This window comes from Danio rerio, chromosome 6 (assembly GCF_049306965.1).
Source record: "Danio rerio strain Tuebingen ecotype United States chromosome 6, GRCz12tu, whole genome shotgun sequence".
NCBI lineage: Eukaryota > Metazoa > Chordata > Actinopteri > Cypriniformes > Danionidae > Danio > Danio rerio.
This window is the reverse complement of record NC_133181.1, coordinates 1,540,001-1,552,500: the sequence shown is the minus strand read 5'-3', so window position 1 is coordinate 1,552,500 and position 12,500 is coordinate 1,540,001. Positions and strand designations below refer to the sequence as shown.

The following is a 12,500-nucleotide window of genomic DNA, read 5'->3' as shown; positions in this document are numbered from 1 at the left end:
ACATAATCATTATTATTAATATTATTATTATCATCATCATTATTACTATTATTATTATTATTATTATCATTATTATTTTATTATTATTATTATTATTTTATCATCATTATTATTATTATTATTATCATTTTTTTATTATTATTATTATTATTATTAACATCATCATCATCATTATTATTATTATTATTGTATCATTATTTTTTTATTAAAATTATTATTATTTTATTATTGTTATTTATTATCATTACCATAATTATTATTATTTATTATAATTATCATTATTATTATTTTTAAATTTTTACATTTAAATTTTTATTATTAGCATTATTAATATTACTATCTTTTTATTATTATTATTATTATTATCATTTTTATTTTTAGCATTATTATTATTATTGTCTTTATTATTATTATTATTACTGTGTGCATATGAATGTGTGTGTTACTATAAGCAGTCTGGAGAAACACTTTGGCTGACAATCTCCCTTTGTACGTGTCATCAGAAGGAGAATGCCCCGCCCACTAGTGCCCATCTCTCCCTCATTAGCATAAACAGCAGCCCTGAGTGAGAAGCAGCCATCTGTCCATTAGCCATTAGACTAAGAGGATTATGAGATGTGGAGTTTTCAATGAAGCAGCGACAGGAGACTCCATAAACTGACAGAAGCATGAAGCACACACTCACACTGAAGCACACACGCACACCTGACCAGCACTGAGAACACTAGTCCTATTCTGATTCTGCCACTATACTGATGCATAGACATTTAAAGCTCCGCCTCTTCTGAAAAGAGCACAATCTCATTTGCATTTAAAGCGACAGTCACCAAAACACCACAACTAGGATTAAAGCCTAAAATGGTCAGCTTTAGAGAGATAGAAAACATTACCAGTGTGATATTTTGAGCTGAAGCTTCACTACACACCCTAGAGACATCAGATTTGACAAGGCATAATGGATCCCCTTTAAATAGACGATTGTTATGATGCTTTTTAATCCATTCAGTGCTCGACTCTTAGATTTGGCTAAACTGACTCTTACAATGCATCTAATGAACACATAACCGACTGATAAGTATCTATTCCTGACAGATTTGGATCTCCAGAACAGAGAAAGACGGTTGCGCGCTCTGGTCTTGGTGGGAATCCAGAGCCGCACATGTTGATGAGCTGGAAATCTGCGGCCCGCGGAGCAGCCAGACTCATTCACAGCTTGTTTCTGCTGTTGTCTCCAGCCTGTCAGAAAGCGAGTGTTTAACCCGAGCGCAGTGAGACGGTGACCCCGGATCCCCCCTGCCGCACCGTTGGCATCGGGGATCGCTCAGATTCTGGTCACACCGATCGCGCGGCCCGTCCGGCTGTCGGTAACAGGTGTCACCGGCTCAGAGTTCCCTCGGCACCAGCAGTCGTGCACAATGGTTCCTGCTGCTGTAGGATGAGTTATATACATGGAGCTGTTCCCAGACTCACAAACACACCAATGCTGCCAAACAAACGCGTGTGTGTGTGTGAGTGTGTGTGAATGGAACATTAAAGGAATGCTCTAATGCGTACAATGCAAAACCTATGCCTGATGCATTCATTTGGCAAACTGAATTTAATTGGTGGTAAAACACACGTAAGAGTAGTATTATGCACAATGGCTCCTGCTGCAGGAGGATGACGGAGCTATTCCCAGACTTAGACACACCAATCCTGCCAAACAAAGTGTGTGTGTGTCAGTGAATGGAACATTAAAGCAATGCTGTAATATGTACACAATGCATTGCCTAATGCATTAAATTGGCAAACTGAATTTAATTGTTGCATGATATTGGAAAAAAAAAAATCAAAGATTGTGATAATTTCTTATTCTTAATCTCATTTGAGATTGAATGAGATGATTCTGTAGGCGAGTGCATCTGCATAAAGTCTAATAAACAAGTTAAAAGCAGATAAATGCAAAGAAGAAAAATCTACAATCAAAACAAGAAGTGTTTTATTCAGAGTCTAGGTAATTGAATAATAAAAAAATCTAATAATTTAATAAAACTCATCATTAATACCATTACATCTGTAAACTCTCCATTGCCTGAATGCTTTTAAAATCATGCAAATGATGCATTATAATATAGACTTGGCAATGCATATGCTGTGATGCGATTATTGTGAATGATCACATTGCAATTTCAATGCTGAAATGAAACGATGTGCAGCTCTAAAAACACATAAGAGTAGTATCATGGACAATGGTTCCTGAAGTTATATATATGGAACATTAAAGCAATGCTTTAACACATACAATGCAAAGCCTATGGCTGATCAACATAAAGCAGATAAGCATTGCTTTTACATCAAGGTTTGTTCAGTTCTCCATATGGAAAAGGGTTCATTCAATTGGCAAACTGAATTTAATTGTTGGTAAAACAAACTAGTGCTGCATGATATTGGAAACATCAAACATTGTGACATTTTCTTATTCTTATTCTCATTTTAGATCAAACGGGATGATTCTGTAGGCGAGTGCATCTGCATGAAATCTAAAAAACAAGTTAAATAAATTAAATAAAGAAAAATAAAGAAAAATCTACAATGAAACAAGTAGTGTTTTCTGAGTCTATCAGTATTCAGGTAATTGAACATAACAAATGTCAAATAATTCAATAAAATTCCTCATTATTAATGTTGCAAACTGTATTATTTACAAACTATAATTAAACATAAAAAATCAAATAATTCAATAAAATTCCTCATTATTAATGTTGCAAACTGTATTATTTACAAACTATAATTAAACATAAAAAATAAAATAATTCAATAAAATTCCTCATTATTAATGTTGCAAACTGTATTATTTACAAACTATAATTAAACATAAAAAATCAAATAATTCAATAAAATTCCTCATTATTAATGTTGCAAACTGTATTATTTACAAACTATAATTAAACATAAAAAATAAAATAATTCAATAAAATTCCTTATTATTAATGTTGCAAACTGTATTATTTACAAACTGTATAATTGAACATAAAAAATAAATTAATTAAATAAAATCTTTAATTGTTAATGTTACAAACTACAATTTCCTATGCCTAAATGCTTTAAAATCATGCAAATGATGCATTATCATTTAGACTTGGCAATGCATATCCTGCGATGCGACCATTGCGAATGATTATGATTTCGATGCTGAAATTATATATTGTGCAGTCCTAAAAACATGTAAGAGTAGTATCATGAACAATGATTCTTGAAGTTATATAGATGGAACATTAGAGCAATGCTCTAATATAGGGCTGCATGGGCAATATGGCAAAAATGCAATCTCGATAATTATTTTCCATATTGAGCAATATCGATATAAATTTCAATATAAGTTGTTATTGCTTCCAGATTAAAGAAATTCCACCGAATACAGAACATGCGGTACATCTCTAATATCAACACACTTTAAGATTCCCATTGGTGCATATTTCTGATACGTGATTGGCTCTTAGATCAATATAGAGCTAAAAAGTGGAGAGCTTATCATTGTTAATGACATACATTTTTTCATGAATCAATATAATATAATTTTTCAGCCCAGCCCTACTCTATTACATACAGTACAAAACCTATGCCTGATTAACATGAGGCAAATATGCATTACACTATAAAGGGTTTGCTCTTACAACAAAGTTTGTTCAGTTCAGAAAGGGTTCATTCATTTGACAAACTGAATCTAATTTGTGGTGAAACACAGGTACAAGTAGTATTATGCATAATAGTTCCTACTGCTATATTAAACATTATAAACATGGAGCTGCTCCTAGACTCAAAATACACACCAATGCTGGCAAACAACATGTGTGTGTGTGTCATGTGCATGCATGTGAGTGAATGCAAAACCTATGCCTGATGCATTATTTTTCTGAATTTAACTGCTGGTAAAACACACGTGAGAGTATTATGCACAATGGTTAAATACCATGAATAAAGTTAGGGTGATTAATAATCTATGTAATGATAATGCATAAATATAATGCATTAATGTGCATCTGATGTAAAGCTGCTCTGAAACATTAATTATTGTGAAAGCGCTGTACAAATCAACATGAATTGAATTTAATTGAATGGTTCCTGCTGCTGTAGGATGAGTTTTATACATGGAGCTGTTCCCAGACTCACAAACACACCAATCCTGCCAAACAACATGTGTGTGTGTGTGTTTTTGAGTATGCATGTGAATCAAATATTAAAGCAATGTGCTAATACAAACAATATAAAAGCTATGCCTGATCAACATTGAGCAGATATACATTACACTCTAAAGGCTTTGCACTTACGTCAAGGTTGATTCAGTTTCCTGTATGCACGGCCATACTGCCGATACTCGAATGTAAACAACAGCATGATTGTACAGTTTACGTGCTATTGTATACATACTTCTGCTAATTAATGATGTCTAAACCATAAAGAAACACATGTGGAAGCTGCTGAATCATGTAGAGAAGGACGTGGTAAGCAGGTGGTAAAACACACGTAAGAGTAGTATTATGCACAATGGTTCCTGCTGCTGATGGAGCTATTCCCAGATGCAGATACATGCCAATCCTGCCAAACAATGTATAGGATACATAATAATGATAATAATAATGAATAAATAATAATAATAATAATAATAATAATGATAATCATAAAAAATAATAATAATGATAACAAAGATAATAATTATATTAATAATAATGATAATAATAATATTAATAATGATAATAATAATAATATTCTTAATAATAATAATGAATAAATAAATAATAATAATAATATATGATAATGATAATAATAATAATAATAACAAATGAATAAATAAATAATTACAATTATGATGATGAATAAATAATAATAATAATGATAATAATAATAATGATAATCATAGTAATAAATAAATAAATATTAATGATAATAAAGATAATAGTAATGATAATAATATTAATAATAATATTAATAATGATAATAATAAAAATAATAATGAATTAATAAATAAACAATTACTAAAAATGATAATAATAATAATATTCTTAATAATAATAATAATGAATAAATAAATAATAATAATAATAATGATGATAATGATAATAATAATAATAATAATAACAAATAAATAAATAAATAATTAACAATGATAATAAAGATAATAATAATAATATTCTTAATAATAATTATGAATAAATAAATAATAACAATGATTATAGTGATAATAATAACAACAATAATAATGAATAAATAAATAATAAGAAAAATAATCATAATGATGAGGAATAAAAAATAAATAATAATAATAATAAATAAATATATAAAATAATAATAATGGATGTATAATAATAATTATAAAAAAATGTATATATATATAATAATAAGAATGATGATTATGAGTTATGCGGTGTGTTGGCACAATGGGTAGTGCTGTCGAGCCTCGGCTGGGTCATATTTGTGTGCATGTTCTCCTCGTGTTGGTGTGGGTTTCCTTCAGGTGCTCCCCCACAGTCCAAACACATGCGCTATAGGGGAATTGGGTAAGCTAAATTGTCCTTAGTGTATGTGTGTGAATGAGTGTGTATGGGTGTTTCCCAGTGATAAGTTGCAGCTGAAAGGGCATCCGCTACGTGAAACATATGCTGGATAATTTGGCGGTTCATTCCGCTGTGGCGACCCCTAATTATTAAAGGGACTAAGCTGAAAAGAAAATGAATGAATAATAAAAATAATAAGCATATTTACATTCATTTACAACCCTCTAGAAGTGTGTGTGTGTGTGTGTGTGTGTGTGCTTTCTCTGTCTCTCTCTCTTTCTCTCTCTCTCTCTCTCCAGCTGAATCCCCTGTTCCTCCTACACAGCTCAGATCAATTTGTCTTCAAGACACAAATCCATATTTTCTTCATCCAGGTATCACACACACACACACACACACACACACACACACACACACACACACACACACACACACACACACACAGGAGCTGATTCAGCGTTACGGGCAGACACATGCTGACCTCAGAGCCCCACACCTCTGCTTCAGTCGCTCTTTCATCATACCACGGTAAAAGTGTTAAAGCGTCTCTCTCCCAGGTCCGTCTGTCTCTGCTTTTTTTCTGTTCCCTCTCAGCGTTTCCCTGGAGCTCTTGGCGGATCAATACTACACAGGACTTAAATTAGACCTCCAGTCAGACAAATCCACCTCAGCTGCCATGAGTCCGGCCCACCATCCCCTCAAAATTTACTCGCTTTTTCGTCTTTTCCACTAAGTTAAGCAATAAGTGCAGGAAATGAGCAGGAAAAGAGCAGCTGTCTTTACTGTTCCTAATCTTTTTCTCCGTCCGCAGCACACACACTCCATCTCAATATCCTTGGGCATAAATTAAATGCACAATTAACAAGCGTCCGTGAAGAATACATAAATAAAAAACAAAAAAACTTTGAAAAAATCTAAACTCAAGCAAATTGAAGAAACACACAACAGTCAGGTCTATTTTAGGAAGCACACAGATCTAGATTTCATGCAGAGATGTAGATTTTTTTATAGATCTAAAAAATGATGAAAGCTACTGCCCGTCCATCCATCCATCCGTCCGTCCGTCCGTCCGTCTGTCTGTCTGTTTTATTGTGTGTCTGTATAATTCTTTAAAATACACTTGTAAGTTCTTCAAAATAAGTGCATCAGCAGCACTTCCAAACCTTTTTTAATTGTTATTTTTTTATTAGAATATTCAAAAGGTACACAATTTGAGATGATACAAATACAAGGAAAATAAAACAATAACAAAAACACCAACAATACAGTCAAATACTGACAGGTGCTTGTGTTTGTGTGTGTGTGTGTATATATATATATATATATTAGGGGTGTCATGATTTGGATTTTTAATCGAAATCGATCGAAATTTAATTTCGATTATCGAATCAAAAAATAGAATCGTGGATGCTGCCACGCCCCCATGTCACGTCAGCTTGGCTTGCCAAGTGGGAAAAAACAGGCTTGTTGAAGTGCTTGTTAAACTGCAGAAGCAGGAGACCCGTCGACAGAGCTTAAACCCTCTCCTCTCTCAATGAAGTCGCCGGTGTTTAAGCATTTTGGATTTCCAGTGAGAAAAAAAACACAGTTTTGCAAGCTCTGCTATGTACGTATAACGTACGGTTCGTCCGATAGACAACACCGGCAACATCCTCCGCCCGCCCCCGTTGCAAATCCGCTCGTGAAAAGTACACACTCAGGCCCTGTTTACACTGTCTTTGTTTTTAAATGGCATTTTAGAACGACAACGATTTGACATCCACAGTGGCGTGTAGCATTTCTGAGCAGCCCTCCTTCCTCTCTACCTCTGAAAATGCACATCACGTGAACACACAGACACAGACGCACACACAGCAGGTCCAGGCAGTCAGAGGACTGCTTCAATCTTTCACTCACTTATGCTTAGTCATTTTAGCGAACACCTCAGATACTGCTGGCTGGTTCCTGTTGGTTGTGCGTCTTTTTTACCGACGCCATTATAACGACACAGATCACTGCCTATTCACGAGTCCTGCAGAAAAAGTGATTGACAGGTGTAATTATGTGTGTATCTTACCTTTATTCATTTACTGTATGATTTGTTTATGGGTAAAACAAAGACCATGCAGGTCAGGTAGTTTAAACGGTAGGCTACAAATAATTAATTGGTCATTAATTAATTAATTATTCATAATCGAAAATCGAATCGAATCGTGCCTTTAGAATTGAAAATGTAATCGAATGGAGGATTTGGAGGATCGTGACTCCCTTAATATATATATATAAAGGAAAAAAATCAGATAGAAAGAAACCAGTCAGTGATAAGGAGAGCACTTCTAAACCTAACAGTTGCATTAATATCTATATCCTGGAGGGTTTTATTTGCAAGTTTGGCCTTACACCATTCTGTACAACACACATTTTTATTCAGACAAAAATATGAATAAAACAATTCTATGTAGTAAAAATATTTTCTAAATGATTATTTATTATTGATTAAGAAATATCCGTCATCACTTTCTGTAAAAAATATTTAACAAAATATTTCAACCGTCTTTTTCCATTTTTATATTTAAACATGGTAATGACATGCGAAAAGGGCATTTAATGTCTCATTTGCATATTTACAAGTTACAATTTGTAAAGTCAAGTTGTCTGAAATGTTGTTGTTTTTATATAATTCACCCGTGCCGTGTTCATCCTGATGACATTCACAAATTAATACTGATCACATCATTTAGTGTGCACGTAATCATCATGTTCACATCCGCCAATAACATTGATCTGACTTAATCTGAAACAAAAACCTCCATGTAGATGTAGTCAGTGATTTAGTACACACACACACACACACACACACACACACGCACACACACACACACACGGGCTACACCTGATACTGCAGCTGGCACAGTGCCAACAAAACACCTGACACACACACACACACACACGCACACACACACCTGAGGGGTTTTCTGTCACTTCCAGTGTCTCACAGGTACTTACAGCTCATTACACCTGCTCTGTTACACAACACACACTCTCAGGCTCTTATCGTGTGTAAGAGGATCTGTTTCATGAGTAAAGCCTGCTGCCGTTCACAATCCAGATAAAAGCCTCGGCTCACAGGTAACACACACACACACACACACACACACACAGGCTTTTGTCAGTCGAGGGCTCGTAACACAAGAGCCTCTATGATCTAATGGGCCGATTAACGTTTAAAGAGTCTGACCTCCACTAAACACATAAGTGTGTGTGTGTGTGTGTGTGAGCCGACGCTGTGCACGGAGCTCAAAATACACAGGAAAATTCTGTTCGGCGTTAAGTAAAATAATAGTGTCCACGTTTATATGCTATAAATAAAGACGATTGCATTTCTTTCTTTATTAGAATATGCAATGAAAACTGTATATAGAGAGTATAACTTATTTTCTTTTATCTTAACTATAAAATCTGGTGTTTTAAAACTATGCTAGCCTCAATAATTATGCTTTTATATTACGCATATTTTTGCATATTTACATGAATGCACTAGTGTTTTGTTTGTGTCATGATCTACTAATAAAGCTACAGGAAATATACTCAAACTATTAAAGAACTGACACATTTGGTCAACGTATTAATTTCTGAAATATGAATTTGAACTACATCGCTAATGATGCGTTTTTTGCACGTTTCAGACGATAAATCCACTAGAGTGCGCTGTTTACATTTTTGTAAATCTAAAATAGGTTATTTGAAGTATGTTCTGTTCTGGAGGTTTTAATTAAAATTAAGCATTTAAGACTTTTTAAGGGCCTTAAATTTCTTTAAATGGATTTATCAAGTTTTAATACTTCTTAAGACCCCAGTGGACACCCTGTAAAAGAGTAATAATACTGACCTTAAAATGGTTTTAAAAAATAAAGAACTGCTTTTATTCTAGCCAAAATAAAACAAATGCAGAAGAAACAATATTATAGGAAATACTGTGAAAAATTTCTGAATCTGTTCAACATCATTTGGGAAATTTCATTCATTCATTCATTTTCTTGTCGGCTTAGTCCCTTTATTAATCCGTGGTCGCCACAGTGGAATGAACCGCCAACTTATCCAGCAAGTTTTTTATGCAGCAGATGCCCTTCCAGCCGCAACCCATCTCTTGGAAACATCCACACACACACACATTCACAGACAATTTAGCCTACCCAATTCACCTGTACCGCATGTCTTTGGACTGTGGGGGAAACCGGAGCATCCGGAGGAAACCCATGCGAACGCAGGGAGAACATGCAAACTCCACACAGAAACACCAACTGAGCGGAGGTTCGAACCAGCGACCTTCTTGCTGTGAGGCGACAGCACTACCTACTGTGCCACTGCTTCGCCCCCATTTGGGAAATTTATAAAATAATTTGGACTTCAACTGTGTCCCATAAACACCAGTGTGAACTTTGACAGCAGTGCTAACACACCACCGAGACGCACATCACTGTTAATCTCCACATGCACAGAGAGCGCATTATCATGCCGCTTTTCCTCCTCTGGAGATGCAGGAACATGATGATGAGGAATTGATATGCAGCAGTACTATTAACAGGACACGCAGACACACAATTAGAAATAATTCTATCGCACGCTTTTATCCGCGTCCCGGCGCGCGCCACTGCCTCATTTCCCTGTGACCCAGGTGCTCGCATTCCCAAAGGTAATTTTCACTCAAAACATCCAACCTGTTATGAATAATAATAACAAGCAAACCGCAGCCACCTGGCCAGACGGAGAATATCATTCTGATTAGTGGGTGTGTTCTGTTCACTCGCCACCTGATTCACAGCAGATCACCAATAACAGAATACCCATAATCCTCCACTCACGCACCTGCATCCTGTAGAGGGAGCTGCTCGCGGTACACACACACACACACACCTGCAGCTTTGTATTCATAGCACTCCAACACACATGCATACACACACAAACACCTGCACCTTTGTGTTTATAGCCTTCCAACACACACACACACACACACACACACACACACACACACAGACGGCAGAGCGCTATTAAACTCTTGAAGTGAAGCACTCCAATGTGCTGTTTTTCTGCTTCCTCTGCCAATGAGAAACACTGCCAGATAAACAGTCAGGTGTGTGTGTGTGTGTGTGTGTGTGTGTGTGTGTCAGGAAACCATCGCTGAACTTTCAAACATCTTACAATGAAGCCAGTGAACCACCGAAACATCCCCAAAATATCACATTTACTCATTAACACAAACAGGCCTGTTGTTGAGCTGCAGACTGCTCATGCTGAACAACACACTGCAGTCTGATCAGATGATCGTTCTACTCACTTGACAACTACAGACTGTCTTATGTACAGTACATGTTTGGACACAAGTTGATAGACTTAAGTTAAACAGGTCTGGGTTAAGATTAATGATGATTTCGTGCAGGAAGAGAGTATTCAGTTGGTCAGAAGTGACATTGAAGATATTTATAGTGTTTCAAAAAGGATGCATACTTTTAAATACGCTCACCGGCCACTTTATTAGGTACACCTGTCCAACTGCTCAATAGCGCAACTTTCTAATCAGCCAATCACATGGCAGCAGCTCAATGCTTTTAGGCATGCAGACATGGTCAAGAGGATCTGCTGCAGTTCAAAGTGAGCATCAGAATGGAGAAGAAAGGGGATTTTGAACGTGGCATGGTTGTTGCAGACGGGCTGCTCTGAGTATTTAAGAAACTGCTGATCTACTGGGATTTTCACGCTCAGCCATCTCTAGGGTTTACAGAGAATGCTCCGACAAAGAGGAAATATCCAGTGAGCGGCAGTTCTGTGGGCGCAAATGCCTTGTTGATGCCAGAGTATTGTTGCAGCTGACCCTTCTGATGGCGACCGATGGAGTTATGCGCCACTTCAAGAGTAAATCATCTCGTCGGCGCCGGTAGCCTAGTGGTACTGGGCGCTGACATATAGCACCAGTGTACTTGTGGCGACTTGGGTTCGATTCCCATCTCGAGGTCCTTTGCTGATCCTTTTCCTCTCTCTGCTCCCAATGCTTTCCTGTCTGAATTCTCTACTGTCCTATCAAAATAAAGGTGAAAAACCCCTAAAAAATTATTTAAAAAAAAAGAGAATCATCTCAGACTGGTTTCTTGAACATGACAATGAGTTCACTTTACTCAAATGGCCTCCACAGTCACCAGACTGCACTTACATGGACATCAGTAGTCTAGTTATTTGCCTAAATAGACAATAGTATAATTAAATTGTTTACGTGAAGTGCTTTAATGTAAGAGTTTCTGTAATTTTGGCTGACTTTAACTGCAGTTCGGCAGTTTCACCTTCACTCATGAACATTTCATTCTTGCCCCAGTGAGAAACTGGGGTATTAGACGCAAATAAGGAATAAGGACTGGTGAGAGTGTTATGAAATTTAATAACGCAAGCCAAATGGAAAGAAAAAAAACGTCTGCATTTCGATGTGTGTGTGTGTGTGTGTGTGTGCTGTGCTTTACTGACAGTCGTGTGTGTGGATCTTGTGGGAAAATATGTCCTACATGATGGTAATAGTTTGATTGCAGTGTTTACTTCAATAACTCCACTAATATCTGCACACTCCACATGTCTTAATTCCATTTCTGTTTAGTTCAGTTCTGACTTTAGTCAGATTAAGATGATCAAAAATAAGTGTTTGGAGCTAATGTAGGTCTACAGTTCAACATCTATGTTTACCTGAATAAACAGTGAGTAAATACAAGCACATCTTAATATACATCATTTATTTTCATCATCAATTATCACAGTAGAACAGTTTCTCAAGCAGTTTGTGATGCATTTTGGAAACGGGAGATGAGCCCCTGGTCTAATGCGCCACCTGGCTTGAAAAACTCGCTTTCAAAGACTTACTTTTAGTTATTATTTGGGTAGCACACATATTTCTGAATGAGCCATTTTAATCTAGATTAATCTAGATGAATTCCAAGATTACAGCGAGATTAA

General features: G+C 35.9%; 1 long non-coding RNA gene across 6 annotated transcripts in view; it reads right to left on the bottom strand.

The window, feature by feature from the left end:
* LOC141386154 (uncharacterized) overlaps positions 1 to 12,500 on the bottom strand; it is a 263,034-nt gene that overhangs the window by 203,787 nt on the left and 46,747 nt on the right. The gene's annotated exons all lie outside the window — the stretch shown is intronic.